The sequence below is a fragment of the Marmota monax genome, unplaced genomic scaffold, assembly GCF_021218885.2.
Source record: "Marmota monax isolate L192 unplaced genomic scaffold, Marmota_monax_Labrador192_F-V1.1 WCK01_AAM20220418_F8-fsc00044, whole genome shotgun sequence".
NCBI classification, from domain to species: domain Eukaryota; kingdom Metazoa; phylum Chordata; class Mammalia; order Rodentia; family Sciuridae; genus Marmota; species Marmota monax.
Genome location: NW_026695198.1, coordinates 12221208 through 12236827, shown reverse-complemented (window position 1 = coordinate 12236827; position 15620 = coordinate 12221208). Strand labels below are relative to the sequence as shown.

The window sequence follows — 15620 nt, the reverse complement described above, 5'->3', positions numbered from 1 at the left end:
TTTTTTTCCCTCGGAGCAGACCTTGACCTCTGGCCTCAATTTTACAGCTGCCTCTCAGCCTCTGCCCTTGGAGGCTCTTGCCTCTCTGCTCCTTGCTAGAGTTCACCTCGCCACGGCAGGAAACACTTTCAGATTGCCTGTCTCTAAACTCCTGCTGGCCCCCAGCTGCCCCTGCAGTTTTAAAATTTTATTTCACTCTTCCATTTTCTAATTCATCTTGGTTGTTTTTCAAGGGCAAAGGCATTCCAACCAGAGACTACAGAGATTGCCATGTGGGGTACAGGGGACAGAGGATATTGGGAAAGGTCATGGGCATGAAATTCCCATCCCAGTCCCTCTAACCAGATCCTCTGGGCTTTCATCTGCTTTATTTGATTGAACTTCTCTGTAAGACTTTTTAACAAAGTACTTCCTGATAAGAGAAAAAAAAAAAAGAAAAAGTTTAAAAAATCATCTCTCTCAGGAAAACAATTCCATTATTGCCACAGATGAGACTGATATGATACAGAGCCTAATAAAATTAAAGAAAAGCCCAGACTTAAACAATCTCTATTTTATATGACCAGAGACTGATAGAATACAGAGCCTAATAAAATCAAGGAGACCACCCTTAAGCCAGCCCTATTTCACATGACCACCTTAAAGAACAGAATTCTCTAGAACTTCATGCATAAAAGTTAAGCCTTTTATTATATAGATAAGGAGGCCCCAGCCTGGGGAAGGGTGTACCCAAGGTCAGATGCTGGTATCGCTGGAGTCCAAAGCTAAATTAACAGTGTGTTGATGGGTGTAGACCTTTCTCAGTGTCTTCAGAGCATAGATATTTCTTAGCCACAGTAGTTCTTAGCACAGTGTATTAATCCATTTTCTATTGCTGAAAACATGATACCACAGACTGGGTAAGTTATAAGGAAAAGAGGTTTATTTTGGCTCACAGTTCTGGTTCAAGATTGAGGGACCACATCTGCTGATGGCCTTCTTGGTGGCAGAGTCCCAAAGTGGTGCAAGGCATTACCTGGTGAGAGGCAAGGTGTGTACATGTTATGTCATTCTCTCTTCTTATAAAGCCATTAACATTCAACCTACAGGGAACCCACGCTGTGGCAATTATCTCGTTCTATTTATAAGGTCCTTGCTTAGCATCTGGATGGCCATCTTAAGTGACAGCCTCCATTGAAGGAAAAAGGTTCCTTTCTGAGAAAGGCTCACCACTCCCTCATACCAACCCAACCCCTAGCTGCCTGCATTAAGACCTGCCCGGCTCTGATTCCTGAGCCTGTCCCCAAAAAGTCCCAGAATCCAAGCCTGTTTTGCTTCTCTCAGCTCTAGAGAGATGGCCTTTGTCAGCTCTGACAAATAAACTCTCGTTTGTATCTCTGCTTTACCTTCACCTGTCTCTTGTTCCTCGCTTTCCCTTCACTAATCACCTCCTGAGGGCCCCACCTCTGACTCTCCTAGTCATATTAAATTTCTACCTCTTAATCCCTCACAAGAGGGATTACACTCCAACGTGAGTTCTGGAGAGGCACACCGTATTCAACCCTAGCACACGGAAATGAGTCATTCTCCTCTTACCAGTTGAGGCCCTTTCTACCGTAGCTCACTGCAGGCATGCCTGCTCTTCCTCCCTCTTCAGGTTCTGTGTCTTCTTTGATTACTTCTGTTTCGAAGATGACAGCAAATCTTTTCAAAGGTGCTTGTTTTAATAATGTCTACCCTGCCTGTTTCAATGTATCTTTCATTATTATTTCTTACATACATGACAATAGTGTAGTGCATTACATTCATAATTATCCATTCACAGCACAATTTTTCGTAACTCTGTATATAAAGTATATTCACACCAAATTATCCATTATACTTGAGCTCTCTTATTTTTTTTGCATTACAATTCTTAAGACACCTTTATACCACCATTTATCATATCTCTGTATATAAGGTATGTTGACACCAATTCACGTCTTCATACATGTATTTTGTATAATGATGACCATCTCCTTCCACCATCCTTGCTAATCCCCTTCTCCCTCCCATTCCCTCCCACCCCTATTCCCTATCTAGAGGTAATTTTCCTCCCATGCTCTCCCTCCCTACCCCACTTTGAGTCACCCCCTTTATATCAGAGAAAACATTTGGCATTTGTTTTTTGGGGATTGGCTAACTTCACTTAGCATAATCTGCTCTAATGCCATCCATTTCCCTGCAAATGCCATGATCTTATTCTTTTTTAGTGCTGAGTAACTTAGTTCAAATCTTTAAGAGCAAATATCTATTTGGCTCTGTCAAGCCTAAGGACTAGCAACCCTATTCTTCAGTTATTAATCTCTGGTCCAATAAACTATAGCCAGGGAGGTGGGGTAGTCTGAAAATCATGGTCATCTGGGTCTGCTCCTTCACTGGGTTGTAAAAAAAGATTCAGAGTAGCAAGTAAGTCAAAATAAGGATGGAGAAGAATACCTGCTGGCAGGTCATTCTTTGGACTCATCCTAGAGACCAATATATATAAAGTCCAGGGTCCCATAAATGTATTTATGAACAACTGGTACAAATGAACAGCCAGTAGATGAATCCTACTCTATTGGTTAGAGCTCTCCAGAGAAACACAATCAGTAAGATTCTTGTTTGATCTTTATAATACAATAAACAAATAAATAAAAGAATTCAGCTCCTGCAATTAGGCAGACCAGCAAGTCCAAATCCAAGTGTGGGGGGACAGGCTAGAGACCCAGGAGAGCTGAAGGTGCGGGTTAAACAGAAATGCATCAGTTGGAGAATTCCCTCTCCCTGGAGGGGGTGTCTTTTTGTTCTATTAAGTTTTCAACTGATGGGATGAGGTCCACCCACATTCTGGAGGCACATCTTGTTACTCAGACTTTACTGATTTAAATCTTATCTCATCCAAAACACACTCCAAGTGGACATATAAAATTAGTCGTCACACCTGCTTTCTAGGATCACAGCCAACACAGTTCAGGTAGCGCAGAGTGAATGAAGGTGATTCTCCATCTGCCTCGGTGACTCATTTCCATTCACTTGTCAGGCAGTCCAAAACATCCTCACTTTTCCTTACCTAAATTTTACAAACTCTCCCATTTATAGCAGGGTCAGAGAGAATAAAGGGGCTGGTGAAAACAAGTCAAGGCTGAGCCCTCTCAGAGCAAAGTGGCTGTATTGTCTTTAGAAGGTCTCCTTGGTGAAAGGCCCTTGAGGGTGACAGGTGACAGACAATTAACCAATGCCATATTTTTACCAGTGGATAAGTGATTATTTCAGAATGACTCAGTACCTTCTGTGGGGGTTTGATAACTCATTAACTTTTACACAAATCTGTTCAATAATAAACAAACCTCCAACTGATGTGACCACATGGTGGGATTTCTACTGAGTAATGCCTTATCCTCTCTCTCTCTTTCTCTCTCTTCTCTTTCCCCTGGGAAGTCAGAACAACGTGTTCCTGATCAGTGATACCCACAGCTATAAAATTAAATAATGCCACAAGACCTAATCCATGGAAATGCAGCAGAGACAAACTGATTCACATCGATAAATCTTTTGAAGTACATGGGACTGTTATGTAAGTGCCAAGAGTTACTATTGTCATTGTGAGGAGATCCTGAGTTACACAGTTGGAAGCTAAGAGTCCTTGCTGAGGAAACACCTTTGCATATACATGGGCCACAGAGGTAAGAGTTCTGCCACCATTACAGTGTAAATGTAAATGTCATGTCCTAGAGTTTGGGAAGGAAACACCCTTGATATCAAACACACGATATAAAACATACAATTTTAGTGTGATGTTTGGGCACATGGTTCCTTCCATCTCTGCAGGTAACTTGAGGATCATTTTCATTTTTGATATATAAATAATTGATTTCTCATTGTTTTCCTTATTAAATACAGCTTTCAAGATATCATCTGCATCTTAGGACTTCTAGACAAGAGTTGTGCTTCGTCAGTTCCATAGTGCTGAGGGTTTCAGGATAATTTTAAATTAAACTAAGAAGAATACAATGTGGAATTCATTTTGGATGTTATGTCTTATGCAGTAGCTAAACACACTACTGAAACAGGGCATGGCTATCAAGTTATGTTAGGCAATGTGTAGAGGAAGATGAAACAATAAAATCTGCTAAAACATTCTCTTCATACAATGGTAAAATGGAGTGACTTCCATGTAAGCAGGCGAATGAGATTAACGTACAGAAATCACAATACCTGAAGGACCAAGAGTGACATCAACAGTTGGTTATCTGAGTGCAATATCATTTTCTACCTTTATTTTGGACTGCTCTTCTAAGTGAGACACTAGCTCTGGCATTTTCTAATAATTGCCTCAAAAATTGCTTTTGTATTATGTTCATGTACTCTCTGATGAGGAAGCATCTTGAGAAATAAATGATAAGCAAGTTGGAAAAAACCCACATTGAAGAAGTTAGAATTGCCTTGAATCTAGTGGAGCTCCCTTTTTTTTAAATTTCTTTAGTTATTTGAGTTTGCGATATTCACAAAGCTATGTTTAGGAGTTTGAGCATATTGTCCTCACTCTATTATTAGTTATGCCATCGAGCAATAGGCGTATTGCTAATTGCATTATATTCCCTCAACTCCACTTAGGCAAGAGCTATTGAATATGAAGCAATCGAGACTTAGTTCAGCTCAGTAATCCTTGAACTGGTGTGAGAACTTAGCCTAGATGTACATCAAGATACATGAGACTCAGTCCTCATTATCAAGGAATTCCCAGCTGGTGTCAGAGAAAGACCCATTTCGACTAATTACCACAACCCCAGTTCTCTGTTGCCTTGAAGTCATCCATATAAAAAGCACAGACTACAGATACTTTGTCCATCCTTATCTTTATTCTCTTCTTGGCTCAATCCACTGACTTTACCTAGGCCTCCCTACAGCAAACAAGGTCAAGGTCACAAGGTCATGGTAGTGAGCCTCTGAGGAGCATAAGATATAGTGATCCCTCTCATCCTCTGGAAACACTTCCTTCTTTAGGCTTTTAGAACACACCTCCAGTGATCTTCTTACCTCCCTAGGCCATCTCAGTCTTCATGGTTGGCTCTTCCTCTTCTTAATCACTAAATTACAGAATCCCTCAGGGTTCAGCAGGCCTCTCTTCTTTATGCCAGCTCCCTAAAGGGACTTGCCCAGTTCTATGGATTTGAACACCACTGACATCCTTCTATTTACCAAATCCTACATCTGCAACCCAGACCATTTCTCTGAACTCTACTTCTTTAATAGGCATCTCACATATAACAGGGCACATGAAACTCCTTCCAAAACATACTGCGTCCCCATTCTTTCCTGTTTCTGTAAATAGTAACTTTATTCTTCCAGTTGCAATTCTCCGAATATCCTTATCCCTACTATTTATCCTTTTCTAACATCCAAGAGTAACTATTACCAGTTCTTCCACTCAAACAGTTCTGTGTGGTTCAGCTTTTCATCACTGTGACCAAAACATTGGACAAGAACAACTTAGAGGAGGAAAAGTTTACTTTGGCTCACATTTTCAGAGGTTCAGTTCATGGTTGGCCAATTCCCCTGCTCTGGGACTGAGATGAGGGAGAACATCATGGTGGGAGAGTATGGAAGAGGGGTGCTTCTGTGTTCATGGTGGTCAGGAATCAGGGAGAGAGAGAAGGAGAAGGAGCCAGAAAGACAAAATATAATCCCCAAGAGCACCCCCGGTGACCTATCTTCCAGTCACTCACCATTGCCCATAGAAACCACCCAGTTAGTCCACTTAAAACTAGGACAGACTGATTATGCCACAGCTCCATATTGCCTCATATGTGTGATAAATATCAATAGGGAAAGAAATGACTCAAATAATTTCACCTCCAAATATTCCTACATTAATAGAAAAGCTGTTGGGGGACACTTCATATCCAAATGATAACACTATCCCAGGTGGATATCTGCCTGTATCTTCTAATCTAAGTCTCTACCGTCATCTCTGGCCTGAACTTCTTTGCCTAACTCTTGCCCCGGGTCTCTCTCCTCCCCATCCCAGCCCACATTCAGTTCTTCCTATAGCAATTATAGGGATTTTATTTTAAATATAAACTTGCTTATGTGATTTCTATGCTGTAAATTGCCCAGTGGCCTCCTATTATGCTGAGTATAGACCAGTAGTCCTCCTCATGATCCCCTTCTTGAACTGAATTTGACCTTTTTTTTCCCATTCCTGGGGATCAAACCCAGGATCTCGTGCATGCTAGGCAAGCACTCCACCACCCTACCACTCGCTGCAGTCTCAGGCTGAATTGGGTCTTTCTGTTTTCATCTTAAAGTTAACATCACTTGTTCCATCTTAGCTTCAGTAGCAGGTTTACTGCTCCTTTGACTTCAAGATTCTTTCTTTCTAGCTACTCCCTTAGCTTGAGCTGCTCCTTCTAGAACTATCTTCATGTGGCTTGCTATCTTACCATGGGTTAGTAAGCAGTCCATACTCAAATGTCACATTCTCAGAGAAGTATTTCTTGATCACCTCTCACTCCTCTGCCAAGACCACCTCTATGTTCTTTCTTTGGAGCATTTACCACTGTGGGCCTGACATTGCATATTTATTTCATACTATTCAGATCCTCCCTAGAATGTAAACCCCATGAGGCTGTTGACTTTGTCTAATTCACCTCTGTGTCCTGGGCCCTCAAATAGTGCCTAATATGTAGAATAGTGCCTAACGATTTTTTAAAAATATTTTTTAGTTGTAGATGGACACAATGGCTTTATTTATTTATTTTTTAGGTGGTTTTGAGGATTGAACCCAGAGCCTCACACATATGAGGCGAGCATTCTAAATATTCCTGCATTAATAGAAGAACTTTTGGGGGACACTGAGCTACAGCCCCAGCCCCTAACAATTTTCTCAATGAATAAATAGAATTGCTTATATTAAATTTCATGTCTTTTTAATTATTATAAGGAGAAGAATGAACTTGGTGCAAACGTAAATATCAATAGGGAAACAAATGACCCCACTCTGTGGAAAGCTGAAATGAAGACTTGTTGGTGTTCTATTAGGGGTCATTACATCTTCACATTTCTCTCTCTTTTTTTTTAATACTTTGCCACTGAGGATATAGCACATACCCCTTCCTTTATTATTTCTGTAGCCTGGGGGACTTGAGCAGAGCTTGTTTAGAAGGAAAATAGAAGAGTTGTTGAAGATTAAGTGAACTGACCTGCGCCATATAGAACCATCGGGAAAATGGTAATCACTTGGGACATATTTTGTTATCATCCGAGAGATTTAATTCTGTTAATTATCCCAGGTCCATGTGGTGATCAAACACTCTGCTTTTATGCAAGAATGCATATTTTCTCTCAAATATGCCTCAAGGAAGTGAAAAACGCCCATAGAACTGCTAAGTCCCATTAAATTCTAATTCATAGTGGTAGATTTCCCTTCACAGTAGGACCCTGCAGATCATACTTGGTCCTGGAAAGCTCAGAAATTCTAAATACTCTTCATTTCTAATAGACATGAAACAACTGCATTTAACAACAAAGATGTAAACCCATAGTTTCAGTGTACAAGTTCAATAAAATTGCCCTTCCAAAAACACTCATTGAGCTACAATAAAGAAAAAGTGACATATTCAGATGAGAAAAAAATGAACCCTCTGAACAAAAACACTTGCTAATTAGGCACATTAAATAATTCACTCTCAAAATACAATTAAAGTACCCACATGTGCATTTGATTATCTCCTATTCCTCTACTCTAGACTGCCCTTTGCATTTTTTCTACAGATATTTTTTCACCCTTATAACTCTCATGTACAATCTCACTGCTTCTAAACTTACAGTATTATAGAGACAGCCAAACATACCCGCAACAGGAAATGAACTACAGTTCTGATTTTATCCCAACAGGAGAAAAGATATGTTTATAATTTCCCAGTAGGAAATCAGATCTCTTTCACTGCTTAGCTTGACAAGATGATGGTATGCCTTTTCCCTCTCTATTAACTCAATATCAAAATAATGGTAACTCAGAGTTAAATAAACAGGAACACACTTCTCACGTCAATCAAAACAGATGCTAAGTTCACTTCTATTGTCAGTTGCATGGAAGTCAAATTCATTACTGAATGTATAATTTTATATCCTCACCATCAAAATCAAAGAGGAAAAAAAAATGCCAGGTTATAGGTTTTATCATATTTCATTTGCAGAATTATATTTTTCTAATTTTTTCCCAATTGTTCTCGTCCGATGGGACCCTCCCTCATTCTTGGCTCTGTGATTGTATATGAAATAACTGCTCTCCTGCTTCTATTTACCTAAACATGGGAGCACAGATGTGTGCAAAAATATTTTTTTAAATCTAATTTCCAGACTCAGAAAGCCCTTGTGTAATTTGCAGAGGTAGCTTCAGATTAATTGTCTTCAGAGATACATTTTGATGCTTTCCGAGTTGAAACATATATTCTAGATGACTAATGATGCAAGCCTGCTTTTCCCCCAGCAACATGAAATGGACTTTACAATAGAAGGAGACTGATTTACTGACAACACGTCCCTGGGTGAGGGGGATTGCTAAGTGCCTCCATATGCGCTGTATTTATGCTCTTTCCAGGAGGCTTTAATCAAAACAATGTCCAATGCAAAGACTCTTCCTGGGAGAGCTATAGGATTAAGACAGAAACCAGAAATTGGTGCCCAAAGCTGACCTGGACTTCTATGAGGCAGCCATGGATTCTTTATCTGGAAAGGTCTATCCTGGGGAAGTGGCCATATGTTTTGTGGTTCAGGACTTAATAGGGAACCCTGCATTACACCTTTGAATTTATTAAGTGGGCACAGAGAGAAGTTGACAGACTCCATGATGCTAGATCTCATAAGGAACAGGAAAAGGGTAAAGAGAGAGAAAGGGTGTCAGTTATGTCTGCCAATATCTGTCTATCTACCTATCATCTATTCAAAAAAGTATGCATCCATATAACTCATTTATCACTGAGATGATTTTGGATAATTTATTACGTAGAAAAAAATTTCTCCACCCAGGGCTTGTACTTCATAAATAGATACTACTGACAACCTTAGTAAGATAATGACTTTGTGTCTTAAAGTGTGGCCAAACATTTTTTAGCTCTCACTGAAAATACTTTTGGAAAATAAAGTGAAGATTCAATCAATCTCCATGTTCAAATTGTGCTCCTGTTTTTTACTGTGCGTTTTAAAATGACCCCTGCTGTAATTTCTGACTTTACATCCTGTCAATGAGCCTGTTGTCAGGGTAGAAGGAGGTCCAAAGTTTGCACAATCTGCTGAGACAGCCAGAGCTATGAGCCTTAGTTAGAGCTTAAATTAGAGTAGAATAAGATCTTCTGGGAACTTAGATGTGGACCTCTTCACATGAGTGGCCTCTTGAAAGTGCCCACATGGGGGCTGGTAGATAGCTCAGTGGTAAAGTCCTATGCAAGTTCAAGTCCTAGATTTGATCCCTAGCACTGTAACCACAATAGCAGTAATAATAATAATAATAATAATAATAATATAAAAAATTTAAAAATAAACAATTTCCCACATGGTTAACAGGATGCAAGATAGCTTAGAAGAGTCATTATAATCATGTCTTCCTGATAGTTTCCATAGATGGGCTAGACTGACAACTATAAATAATAAGTATATTTAATGTTATATTCAATTACATTTTTTTCTTAAATAATTCTAGATCACATAAATCACTTTTGCTTTTGATCTTCTGAGTATTGATGTATTAAAACCAATTTTAAAATATATTGATTAAAATGGACCTGTTAGGCACACAACTCTCCTCTACACCTCTAACTACAGGTAGAAGGAAGAGAAAATTTAAGTTCACCTGTGTCAGCCATTGCCAGATTATCCAATCTGATAAAGGAGACTCAGCAAAATCTGCACTGACATATAAAACTGACCAACAAAAAGACCACTGTAAGGCTATAACCCAAAACAGCCGATTAGCAATTCCTTCAGATTCCATGTGAAGCAAGGCAGCCGGTCTTGGTTTTACTCTCCTGGGGCTATTCAAATCTGGTCCACATTCATTAGTTAGGAAAATTGAATAATGAATTCATTTAGCTCTGGCACATTAACATGTTATGGCAAAACTACTGTGTTTGGAAACAAACTAATTCGGGTTTTACATAAGCTCTCTCTGTCAGCATGTTTTTATCAGGAAAACGAATCACCAAAGTGATAGGTAGTAAACAGAAGTGCAAAAATAAAACCCAGAATGTAAGAAGAGCAAAGTACATCTGTGAATGTACAATTAATTTAGAAAAACACCAGTTGCTGGAAAATTGAAATTTTATTGCCTATAATCCAGAAATATGGAATAAAATTCACATTCTCTAACACATTGTAGTCTCCTTGTTAGAATTTTTTTTTTTTTTATATCTGGATGTCTGGATGTATGATGACTAAAGTGGAAATTTCTCAAAGAAATGCCAGTTTAAAAAATGCTTTCAGTTAAAGCAATTGGTTTGGTAGTTTTGAGATATTTGTTTTTGACAGTGAGTGCTAATATAGTGCTGCCAATCTTGAGAGGCTATTTTTTTAAGGGGATCCTATAGAAACATTTAAAAATTATCATTATAGTATTATAATTATAAAACATAAAGTAGAAATTACTATCCACCTAAATAAATACTTAAATATGACCAGCTCTTGGGGTTGATGGAGGGAGATTGATCTGGTTTGGTTGGTTTATCTGTATCTGTGGTGTAAATACATTTGCCATAGCTATTTCAAACTACCACCCCTGTCATTATAGTTTGTGGAATTGGAAAGAGTTGTATAAGAGCCACCATTGTGTAGTATTTCTACCATGGGGAAACAAATAAAACTAAAGAACATCTCTAGCATGTAGTACAGTAAAATAAATTAAAGGCATTATAAATTGTTGACTTTTAAATATTTACACATTTTAGTATAATACAACAAGGTAATATTGTGTAATAATAGGTCATTTTTAGTAAAGGCCATGTATACCAATAAATTTAAAAAATTATGAAACTTAACAATCAGCTGTTGTGAATTAGTATGACCCAGCTCCAATGTATCATGGTAAGACTTTCCAAAAAGACTTCATTTTTAAAGGATTAAAATCAAAAGAACCTTCCTTTCGTTTAACATCTGTTATGTCTCAATCGATACTTTCTAGACATGCTATTTCTTTCAGCACCTCCCTCACTTAACATCTCTTAACATCTCTTCTAACACATATCTGGCAAATGAGACTCAAGGATGAGATGAGTGATTCCCAGGAATGAGCATATTCTTATGGATCCTTAATATTCAATGAGCACAGTTCCTCCTCTGCAGGTCATACCTGTCATATTAAAAGCATGTCCAGCTGGGTGTGGTGGCACGCTTCCATAATCCCAGTGGCTCCAGAGGCTGAGGCAGGAGGACGGGGAGTTCAAAGGCAGCCTCAGCAAAAGCAAGGTGCTAAGCAACTCAGTGAGATCCTGTCTGTAAGTAAAATACGAAAAAGTGTTGGGGATGTGACTAAGTGGTTGAGTGCCCCTGAGTTCAATCCCCAGTACCAAAAATTAAAAATAATAATAATAAAAAAAGTGTGTCCAGTCCAGGCATTTCCACATTTGGCCTGTCCCATCTACGTGCCCTCAATGCTGCGCCAAGAACCCACCTCTAATGTACACTTGACGTAAAAATAAAAAATGAAAAGAGGCACTATACTTACCTATTTTTCTCTTCTTCTGCTCTATGCTTTTTTGTGAGTGGCAAAACAATAACAAAACAAAATACATTTTTAAAAAAATAAATGGCTCATTTAACTCAGGATTTCCCAGAGCCTCTTATCCATCTTTGGAAAGCTTACTAGCATGTAACCTAACACAATGTCTCCTGACCCACTGTGGAATGGATTATCTCATGGGTGGCTATGGCCATGCATGCTCTGCCCCCTCCCTTCTCTGTCCTCTCTTAACTATTTTGTACTGTCTTAACAAAGACAATTATGATATGACATGGGTGATTACAGCTTAGGGTCACCACTCATCCTGAGACAGCTACCATTTATAGTTGTAGTCCTGGTGCTGTTCTTAACAGTGTTCTGTCCAATCTCCAAACTGTCCTGTTTGGATGATAAATTGGATGGCCACACTGCTATAACACAGCAATGATTTCCTGCTCTCACTCTAGACCCTCTTGTTTATCTCATAAGACCTCCAAACAGTTTATCTCAATCTTACCTCCTTAGAACCTGCACCCATTGTACAGCTGTTCATGTTAATGGCATCTCCAACTTTCCAAATTATTGAGGACTTTTAAAAAAAGAGTCCTTCTATCTCTTTCACATGAAATAATTTATCAATTTCTGTCAATTTTCCAAGGGTTTATATCTCAAACTGAGCCCAGCTATACTCCATTCCCTCCTACGGTTACTACCTTAGCTTAATTTTACCTCTGGATGGCTGAAAATGGTTCCTTACTACCCTCATTATCTTGCTTCTCACACTTACCCTGTGTGGTCTCATTGGAGTTAGAGAGAAGACCATGCAAAGATCTCCTTGTGACACTCTCATTTAGGATGCACATGTTGCATATTTGTTGAAGAAAAGAGCAAATGGATATTAGAATAATCTTCTTCAACTTGTCATTATTTATACAAAAGGCCTATTTAAAAGTATATTCTTTCAATAACCCCCCTCTATTGCCTACAAAGCAAAGTCCTTTCTCTTGTTAAACTGAAGTAAATTTGGTCTAAATCAGCCTCTGTACTTGAGTGGTAATGTTTGGCCCAAAGTGGCCTCTGTTTTAGCAACTTGTAAATATGCCCTTGTAACTAAGTAACTAAACCTCAGCCAATCCCAAGCTCCTGGGCCATCAAACCAAAGCGAGTATATGCTCCATGCTCTTCTGCCTTCATGTTCTTAGTCCTGCCATTCCCCTGACACAAATCATCGTCCTTTTTCTTCCTTTCCCCATCCCCCCAAACTAGGATGTGACAAGTAGACAAATAAGAATGACTACGGTGGGAAGGGAAAAAATCCTTTACCGCATTTAATGTTGATGCACGTAACTAAAGTTGCTGAAGTTCTATGTTCTGTTGTTTCCATGGGTAATCAACTCTGCTTCAGGGGTAGAAAGAGTAGTTTTATAAACAATGCACCTCATTTTTCTAAAATGAATATAGATTAAAATAAACCCACAGAGGTGATATATTACCTCAGAACATCCCACTTTTCAGTGGCTTTTAGTCTTGAGATTAATATGAACTACTCCACAGGATGAATTCAGTGTTATCTTTTTATGGTTCCATCACAATATTTCTTCCTATAACAGCTTCATAATGGATACTATTTTTAAGAGCCATTCCCAGAAGAACATAAGGCTAAATATTCAAAGATAAGGCTCTTAATATTAAAAGACAGGAAAAAACTCAAAGAGCCCTTTTGTTTTACTTGTCGAATCAGGAGCCTGGATAAGAGTTAGAACCAACATGAATTATTGTTGAAACAAATAGAAATCTAGCAAGTATGTAATTATTTTACTTGTGTATTTAACATACCTTTTTAGAATTACTTAGGGAAATTATACCAACTACTTTAGTTCCACTTAAAATTATTTAGCAGACTTTGGGAGACAAATTTTATTCTCAGTGATTTTCTTCTGTGACTTCCTTTGTAAAAACAAGAATTTTAATTCTAGGAGTAAGTACAGACCTGAACTTTGAAGAGGTCAACTGTAGTTCAAGATTTAAAAGATAAAATGTTTAAAGAGCCTTGAGCTTGGTGTAACACATGTGCTTCTTGCATCTTTTTTTTTTGTAATAATACCTCAGAGTAAACAGAACCAGCTGTGTAAATGAAAAATTCAAATTATGTATGTTGAGAACAGCCTCTAGCACAGCAGAATTCAGTCACAAGGCCACCTTTCTCTTTTGGTCACTGAATGCAAACAAACTATCTTGAACCGCATGAGTACCTAAAGTCAGAACATCTCTGATTAAGGACAAAAACAAATGTGTCTCCAAAATATTTCCTGGCAGAGCTAAAATATACCAGAAAAAAGTAGTATTATATATACAATGTTAGGTCAACACACATACATAGATGGACAGTGAATTATGTGTCTTATACTATACATATTAACCTTTATCCTATTACAGAAAATTATCAAGAATAAACACACACACATATTCCATATATTCCAATATGCACACATACAATATATTGAAGTTCATTAAAAATTGACTTGAAACCTTGCACCGTGGCACATGCCTATCATCCCAATGGCTTGGGAGGCTGAGGCAGGAGGATCGTGAGTTTAAAACCAACCTCAGCAACTTAGTGAGGCCCTAAGTAACTCAGTGAGACCCTGTCTCTAACTAAATAAAATATTAAAAAGGGCTGAGGATGTGGCTTGGTGGTTAAGTGCCCCTAGGTTCAATCCCCAGTACCAAAAAAAAAAAAAAAAATTGATGTGAGAATTTTAGTGATAGTTTACTAGCTAAATTATAAGTTTTATGCATTAATTCCAGTCAAATAAACTGACTATAACAAATAAAGACATACTTTATTGTATTGAATCATAAAATGATGTCATTTTCCTGTGAAGCATACAATTTTGAGAGACTAGCCTACACTCTTATCTTTTATTTTAAAAATTTTTCATTTGTTCTTTTTAGTTATACATGACAGTAGAATGTATTTAGACATATCATACGTACTTGGAGTATAACTTGATTTTTATGGCTGTATATGATGTGGAGTTATACTAGTCATTTATTCATATATGAACATAGGAAAGTTATGTCTGATTCATTCTGCTGTCTTTGTCATTCCCACTCCCACTCCCTTCTTCCCACTCTACCCTGTTCAATCTGGCCAACCTTCCCCCAACCCCTGCCTATTGTGAGTCAGCATCTGCATATCAGAGAGAACATTTAGCCTTTGGTGTTTTGGGATTGGTTTATTTCACTTAGCATGATAGTCTCCAGTTCCATTCTTTTACTGATAAATATCATAATTTCGTTCTTTTAATGCTGAGTAATATTCCATTGTGTATATATACCACATTTTCTTTATCCATTCATCTGTTGAAGGGCACACCTAGGTTGGTTCCATAGTTTAGCTATCATGAATTGAGCTGCTGTAAACATTGCTGTGTCTGTGTCACTTATAGTATGCTGATTTTAAGTCCTTTGGGATATAGCGAGGAGTGGCATAACTGGGTCAAATGTGCTGGTTCCATTCCAGGTTTTCTAGGGCATCTCCATACTGCTTTCCAAAGTGTTTGCACCAATTTGCAGTCCCACCAGCAATGTGTGAGCTACACTCCTATCTTTGAACCTAGTCTGTATACAAAAATCACTCCTTGGACGTAAATGACATGTTTTGATAAAGTGGGTTACGTGAATGCTGCCATTTGTCAAAGTTAGCAGTCATTCATTTTCAGTTCACACAAATATATTGAGCCAATCCAGGACAAACCTTAGGTTTTTTTCCTGCCCTACCCCAGTCCTCAGGTTGCAGGCATGAGCTAAAAGAGGCAGTATATTTATGTATCTCCCTTGTGTCTCTGGACTCCTCTGAAAAGAACCCCCATCGGACTATTTCCATAACACTAGAGAATGCTCCCAG

At 38.4% G+C, this 15620-nt stretch overlaps 1 protein-coding gene across 1 annotated transcript in view; it reads right to left on the bottom strand.

The window, feature by feature from the left end:
- Window positions 1-11465: 11465 nt before the first annotated feature.
- Fam110b (family with sequence similarity 110 member B) overlaps window positions 11466-15620 on the bottom strand; it is a 183640-nt gene continuing 179485 nt past the window's right edge. The window contains exon 5 of the transcript XR_009225321.1: window positions 11466-11484. The gene's annotated coding sequence lies outside the window, so the exon portion shown is untranslated. The remainder of the gene's footprint in view (window positions 11485-15620) is intronic.